Below are 8,406 nucleotides of genomic sequence, written 5' to 3' on the forward strand. Positions count from 1 at the left end.
TCCCCAACACTCTTGTGCATGTGGAATCAATAATTTTCTACTTCCTATATATGTATTGAGTTCCAAAGTGTCTCTATTGTAAAAGTTCGCTAGCTTTATTTTCAAACAGTTCTGCCGTCAAAAGTGAAAATGTAATAGGAAAGATGTGTGGATACAAGACCCATTTTACATAGAGAATAAATCAAAGATATTGTGGCTTAGCCCAAATTTTGACATACATATACAATTTGCTAGAAATCCATGTAAAAGTGATAAAGGCCTTATTCAGGATACGTGAATGTTTTTCCATTTACCTTTGCCATCCATTCCGGCTACCGGAATAGTGTGCAGAGTGCATTCCACTCCCGGAATGGAGTACTGAGTGCATTCCCCATCCATTCCTCTGGCATCGCACTGAGGGATGAACTTTGAAATAAAAGCGGTGCGAGGGCTAAAAATTATACAGTGTGCCACCCCTCAGACGCAAAACACTAACCAGCCCACCTACAGCCAGTAAATATCTCTAATTTGTCTGTAGTTTACAAATCAAAATCGGTATGTGGGGGAACACACAGCCATATTTGTGCTCCCAAGTGAAGCCACATATATTGCACCCAGCACAAGACTCTATCTGACATGTGCAATGTTATGAACTTTTCTGAAATCCCCTATCTTTAAAATGGGGCATGTTTTACCAAATTGTAGAAAAACTGTAACTTTGTCAAACTTGTGAACCCTCAAAGGTCCTCCTCAGCCCTAATAGCTTTCTGACAAAAGTTACCGCGTGTCTTAAACGCCCTGTACACCGAGTTACTCTCTTCCAAAAAACCCAGAAAAACGGCGACTTTTGCAAAAGAGGAAGTGGAAAAAAACGGCGAGATTTTGAAATTTTGATTGATCCTAAATCGTCATTTTTTATTCTTGTTTTCTGAAATTTGACATGCGGCACTTGTGGACAGTTCTCCATTCGCATGCTAAATTTAAGCTTAATAGCTTTAATACACGTTAAGATGTAGAGCCTCAAACACCATGCCCCCCCTCTCACAGATTTCCAATGACAGAATGTAGTTTTTTACATGTAACCTTAATATAAGGGCACGACTGTGCCCGTATAATATATATATATATATATATATATATATATATGTGTGTGTGTGTGTGTATATAGTTTTTTTTGCATACTCTCTCAGTTGCCACTTTAGTAAGATACACCTCTGTAATGCTAAGTTGGAACCGTCTTTCACCCCCAGAACATTCTAAATGCTTCGTGGCCTGGATTCAACAAGGTGCTGGAAACATTCCTTAGAGATTATGTTATATCATCACGTAGTTGCTGGAGAGTTGACGGCTGTGCATTCATGCTGCGAATTTCCCTTTTCAAAACATAACAAAGTTGCTCTTCTGGATTGAGATTGGGAAACTGAGGTACACTGAACTCATTGTCATGGAGCCAGTGTGAGATTAGGCGTTCTTTGTGAAATGGCACATTTTCCTGCTGGAAGTAGCCATTAGAAGATGGGTAGACTGTAGTCATAAAGGGATGCACATGGTCAGCAACAATACTCAGATAGATAGTGGCATTTAAACTAATCTCATAGCGCTTTACAATTGGGAACAAACACAGTAATAAAACAATACTGGGTAATAGAGAGATGTAAGAAGGCTATTCTATGGGATAATAGGAGTTTAATACATGAGGTTAAGTGCTACGTATTGCATATTATTTCAGCCAGAGTGCAAAGGTAAAAAGTGCTTAGTGGGCTATATGATCCAGTCACACAGCAATGTTGGTCAGGGCTTCAAAGAATTGTTGTCGTGTGTGAACTGTGTAAAGGATGGTAATAAGGTAACCTAGGGAGGTTAAGAAGGTGGTTGAGGAATTTTATAAGCTTGAGGTGGCTTTTTCAGAGAACATTTGAAGAACAGAGAGGGAGGGAACTCCACAAGGTAGGTGCTGCCTGGAAAAAAGTCCTGTTACCAGGAATGAGAGCATGTAATGACACTGGGTGAGAGAGGGAGATCTTGTGCAGAACAGTGGTGTCTAGTTGGGAGATATTTTGAGACAAGTGAGGAGATGTATGTTTGTGCATATTTTATATTGGATCCGGTAAAAAACTGTCAGTCTCTACATCGTTTGCCTGAGTGGCTCAGCAGGGGAAGAACGATTTGCAAGGAAAACCAATCTAGCCCGTGCATGCAAAATAGTTTGTTGGGATGAGGGTCTGATTCCGTGAAGACTAATAAGGAGGGAATTGCAATAGTCAATGCAGTAGATGATGAGTGCATGAATTAAAGTTTTTACAATGTCTTGCATTGATATATGTGCGTATTCTGGAAATGCTTATCATATATGTTGTATATAGAGTCGATGTGGGGAACAAAGGATAGTTCTGAGTCAAGGATCATACTTTTGTAGCAAGTTTGCGTGGTGGGATTTGCGGTCATGTCAACAGAAATAGAGATATCAGGTAGGTAACTTCAGATGGTGGATGGGAATATTCGCTTTGTTTTTCAAAGATTGAATTTGAGTTGGTGAGAGGACATTCAAGAAGAAATGGCAAAAGGATAATCAATAATACAGTATAACACGGATAGTGAGAGATCAAGAGAAGACAGATAAAGTTGGGCATTATCCACATAGAGATGATACTGAAATCCAAAGGAGCTTATTAGTTTTCTAGTATAAGTGGTATAGATAGAGAATGGCAGGGGACCTAGTACTGAGCCTTGTGGGACTCCAACTAATAAGTGAAATGGAGCAAGGGCGGATACAGAGAAGCAAACACTGAATGAGGGAATAGAAAGGTAGGATGAGAGCAGGATAGGACAGTGTCTAGAAGACCTAGGGATTGTAGTGTTTGTTTGAGAAGAGTGCTCAACAATGTGAAATGCAGGAGAAAGATCCAGAGATATTTAGAAGAGAGCGATGGCCATTAGTTATTGCAGTGATTAAATCAACCTTAGTCAACACAGTCTGTGGAGTGTTGAGCAGGAAAGCATGACTGAAGAGGATCCAATAGGTTGTTTGCATAAAAAGCGTGTGAGATGAATGTATGCAATTCTCTCTAGAAGCTTGGAGGAGCATGGGAGCTAAGAGATGGGACGGTAATTTGAGAGTTTGGGTCATCATTTTTTTTTGTAAGGGTCTTATTTATTTCCAGCTTCTGTGAGAAGAGGTTTTGGGGAAATTTGTATGTCAGAATCATTAAATACTTAATAAAGAAAGCAAAAATTATTTACAAATTTAATTCATCCTTGGTTTGTTTAATAATTACAAGAACATCCAAAACATTTTGTAAGGCCAAATAACCAAAGGCTATACTTTCTCTATAAATGCAGAATTTACTTGGGTTTAGACTTGCCTCTTTCCAACACATGGTCATCTGAATACAAATAAAATCTTTTTGAACTCCAGTGAGAAGGAAGACCTTAACCACAAAGAAAAATGAAAAAAAATAATAATCTCAGCTGTTGGTAGTAGAGCATCCACCAAGTTGGATTATTACAAATCAATTAGAAGTTCATCAGGTTACCAAAACAATTTGTAATAATTATATATATATTTATATAAATATATTTATATATCTCTATTTCAGCCATGAAGAACAAGTGCTCCGTCCCACTGAAGCATATAGGCTCCAACTGCTCTTTTAAAAATCATATCTGCAAGAGTAAAACGTCTGCATGTGCCCCAATCTGTGTGATGGAGAGTAGAGGGAGAAGGTGGGACACAGCTTTCCACCCTCCCTTCAGCGGTGTGTTTGTGTCATTGCTCAGTCGTTTAGCATCCAGCCAGCTCACTGCAGTCTTTGTCTGAAATTGGATGAAAATAATATTGTGACCTGTGAGGTGGTCAAAATTGACAGGAAATGACTGGAAATTAGGGTTATTGAGGTTAATAACAATGTAGGAACAAAAAAAATAGGAACACTATGTGATATTAGCATATTTTAGCTATTTTTCTAAAAAATACAGATCCAAAACCAAAACCAAAACACAAATTTAATCCAGATCCAAAACTAAAACCATCTGCCACACTCCCCTTCTGAGCCGTAATTTAAAATTTTAGCATCTGGGGTGAGAAAGAAAAATGCCGCCCCCTTAGCCCTCAATTTTAACCAAATGAACCTAAAATCTTCATAAACTGCACCCCTTCAGCATTGCTCCTTGGACGGTCACCACTATCGCACAGCCCCAGTTACGGCCCTACTCCCCTTGTCTGCGTCTAGACACCTCATGTGCCTCACTCCCTCTTTTCTGCGTCCAGGGACCCCATCTGCCACACTTCCCCCTTCCCTGCATCCAGGCACTCCATGAACCATACTACTCCTTCCTTGCTTCCAGCTACCCCATCTGCCACACTCCCCAGCTTCCAGACAACCCATCTGCCATACTCCCATTCCCTGCTTCCAGGCACGCCATCTACACCCCCCCCCCTTCACTGCTGCAACACAGGTCATCGCTGCCATTCACTCCATGTTGTTGCTGAGCCAGCCAACATGTTTTCGTTCTCTTTTTCCAGACATTCCTTGCTGCTGCGCCTCACTTGCCACCATTCTCCCCTGCCAGATCCCCTACCATTATGGACTCCGTGCTTCACTGGAGAAAACAGAAGAGGGAAGACAAAAGAGAGATGAAAGTAGTGCCTGGTGCTGGGGGAATGTGCTGGCCTGAGGGGTTTGAGAACTGGTTGAAACCTAAGGTAAAAACCTGGGACAGTAACAGGACCTAGAAGACTTGTGAAGCCTGGGAGCCTGGGACAGGACCTATGGGGGGGGGGGGGGGCTTGGGCTATAATGGAGACTAGGGCTAGAGTTGTTGGCTGAGGTCTGGGGCTGGTGTGGTCTAATGCCACTGTGATCTGTGGCTCCCTACAAGAGAGCGAATGACCACATGAAGTCTGCATGCAGAGGGTTAAGATGACCTAAATTCATCAACTGCAACTAAGCTTATGACACCAGTAGCCGCAGATAGTAAAAGCTGCAAGAACAGGCAGGAAAGAGCAGGACAGTCTGCCATCTGTCCTTAATCTGGTGGGGCAGTGCTGAATTTGGGTTACGGTCTCACTTAGTCAGAATTTGGTCCAAATGCAATTATAGTATTGTTGCGGTCACTGGGGTTCCCTCAGTTAGGATTAGCACAGGCCTAACAAGGCGCAGAGTCTAACAGCCCCCTGGTCTTCTCCAAGAACCACTGCAAGGCAGGATGGACTTAGCTGCTTGGAGACTGAAGGTCGCTGCCCCTGGTTCAGCCCCCTAACGTGAGAGACAGATAAGAGAAACGAGTGCCTGAAACCAATTATAATGAGAGATGGTACCTGGAGGTAGTCCTGAAGAGTAGTAGAAACGGAACTTAATAGGAGCTAGTACATGATACAATGGGAGGTACTGAGGATGATCCTGTAGCATTGGCGGATCCAGGAGGGGGGGCGATCGGGGCGATCGCCCCCCTACCAGGGGCTTGCTGCCGACAGCTGCACACTGTGCAGGTCCGTTCAGCAGTGACAGTGTGCTCCCCGGCTGCTCTGATTGTGTTTTAAACACAATCAGAGCAGCGGGACAGCACACTGCTACTGCTGAATGGACCTGCCGGCAGCCTTAGACATCAGAAAGGGGGCGGGGCCTAAATCACCCCCCCCCCCCCCTAAAATCGCCCCGGGTAGGACAAATGTCTAGATCCGCCCCTGTCCTGTAGCGGAGTCAAGGAACAGGCCGGGGGTGTACACAATCAGTAAGCAACAGTGCAGAGAAAATACCAAAAGTGTAGTCAAAAGTAATCAGGGTTCGGTACACGGTTCAGATGACAGTCTAGTTCAGGGGAGATCCAAAGAGTAGTCTACAAGTAAGCTGGATCTGGTGCACAATAGGTTAAACAGCAGGCAGGGGAATCACAGGAACAAAAAGCTGAGGAGTCAGGCGGTAGGTAACCTGTTGCTCTGACACTAGACTAATGTCAGAGTGCACCTTATATACAAGAGGATAGGGAGGTTTCAAATTTCCTGCCGGACAGTCATATGATCGGACGTGTCGCACACCCGGAAGTGCCGCACGGCCGACAGGACGGGACACAGGAACATGGATAGGTAAGTTTTGTTATAAGTATATACAGTATGTCCCGCTTCACACCGCGCTGCTCGTGAAGGGAAAGCAGAGTAGTGCAGACAGTACTGCCCATGTATTTGTCTGAAGGAATAGACATATTACATCATAGGAGCCCCACTTTCTTAAATGCCCCATGCCCCCCAAAGCCTTATTCCAGCTCTGAGTAACCTCTCTGGTGATCGAGTGGTAAAGGCTTACAATGACATGGCTTGGGGCCAGATATGTACACGTGGCTTGATACCACTGGTGGTGACTCAAAAAAACCTATTTGTAGGTTAACTGGCTTCTGATGAATTTAACCCTAATGTGTGTGTATGTGTTGCAGGTAATATAGATTGTAAACTCCCCTGGGGCAGGTACTGATTAAATATTCAATCTGTAAAGTACTGCATAATATGCAGGCAATATATGTAAAAAAGGTTAAAAAATAAATCTATAACAAGCTCTGGAAAATGGCAAACTTCATAATTGTACTTTGTCACTGAGGAAACTTCTCACATCACACTAAAGGCAAAATTGATTGTGACATGTACAGGACTTTGTGCCACATTTGTACACATATAAAATAATATGTATTTCCAATTACACAAGGATTTTATATGTATATGTATTATTTCGTTGTGAAAAGATGAGTTAGAAAATTGAGTGCACCAGGATGTGACAATGACAATCGCAATGAAAATTCTAAGAAAACATTGATGGGTTTTCAATATGAAAGCCATTTTTGTCCAGCAAAATAAATTAGTGTCTATATCTTGATAGAACTTTATCAGAACTAATAATTTCAACTCACATTTCACTTTCTCAGTATTAAATATTCCTTTATGTGTATTTCACTCAATGCAGAGACTTTGGGGCACATTTATCAATGTTCGCATGAAGTGAAAATAGTCTTCAATCCTTAGCGCATTGATAAGGATTGAACTATTTCTCAAATTTATGAAGAACCCAACACAGAAACAGCAGTTCCAATAAACTGAAGTTTCTGTGATAAAAAAAACATACTTACCACGCAGCTGAAGCTGGCGTACATTAACACAACACAAGTTTCCGAAAAAAACTATTTTTCGTAACTTGTTAGATTGCGAGAGGGAACAGTCACCATACTATTGAATGGTGACTGCTCCCAAAAACGAAGCAGAATGCAAAGCAACAGTTATCCACGATATCTGCTGAGATGCACCTTTCATAAATATGCGGTACACTCCAACTTGCTTTGGAGTTACGGAAAGAGTGAAACTTTGCTAGCACCACTTCATAAATATGCCCCATATTTGTTATCTCTATACATGAGTTATTTCTAGAGGTTTCAGAAGTAAACTCTCTCACCCTTGACACATAGGGGCATATTTAAGAACGTACGATAGTGCTCTTACCGTGAAAATAAGATGCCTCCGTGTCCTCGGCATATTTATGAATGGTGCATCGCAGCAGATATCATGGACATCTGCTGCTTAGCTGAAGCTGGCGTACATGATCATAATTGAGAAAATCCAATGCTGTCAGCTCTGCTCCGAAGAGCAGAGCTGGACAGCGCATGTGTGGAGGGATCACATGATCCCTCCCTGTCACTCACAGCTCTCTCTCTGCAACGATAGTTGCAGAGACAGAGCAGGGAGTCTTCGAACTGCACATGCGCAATTGAAGGATGAAGAGAACGAGGAGGAGATCCGGAGACAGCGGAGACAAAGGGGGTAAGTGTGATTTTTTTTTATCACAGAAACAGCAATTTTTCGGAACTGCTGTTTCTGTGATCTGTTGTTCATAAATTTGAGAAATAGTTCAATCCTTATCCATGCGATAAGGATTGATAACTATTTCTCACTTTTGCCGATGATTGATAAATGTGCCCCATAGGTCATTAATGTAATTGGAACTCCTTTAGCTATGAAGGTCTGTACGTTAATCATTTTTAACTAATTGGCTTGTACATTAACTATTTCTATGAAAGCTATAGATTACTTAATTAAAAAGATCATAACTTCTTTGACACCCCGTAATTTGGGAGTCTCCAGGTCATTCTGGGAAAGTAGGCAGCTATGGGGCACATTTATCATTTATCGGGAAAAATGAGAAATACTTATCAATCCTTATCGCATGGATAAGGATTGATGTATTTCTCTAATTTATGAAAAATGGAACACAGAAACAGCAGTTCCGAAAAAATGCTGTTTCTGTGATAAAAAAAACCATACTCACCACTGCCTCTTCGGACGCGCTGTCACCGGATCTCCTCCTCTTCAGCTTACTTTGTGTTCTTCATGCAACTGCGCATGTGCCGTCCGGAAAGCTTCAGGCTGTGACAGTGAGGGATCACAAGATCACT

This window comes from Mixophyes fleayi, chromosome 3, assembly GCF_038048845.1.
Source record: "Mixophyes fleayi isolate aMixFle1 chromosome 3, aMixFle1.hap1, whole genome shotgun sequence".
Classification (NCBI taxonomy): Eukaryota; Metazoa; Chordata; class Amphibia; order Anura; family Limnodynastidae; genus Mixophyes; species Mixophyes fleayi.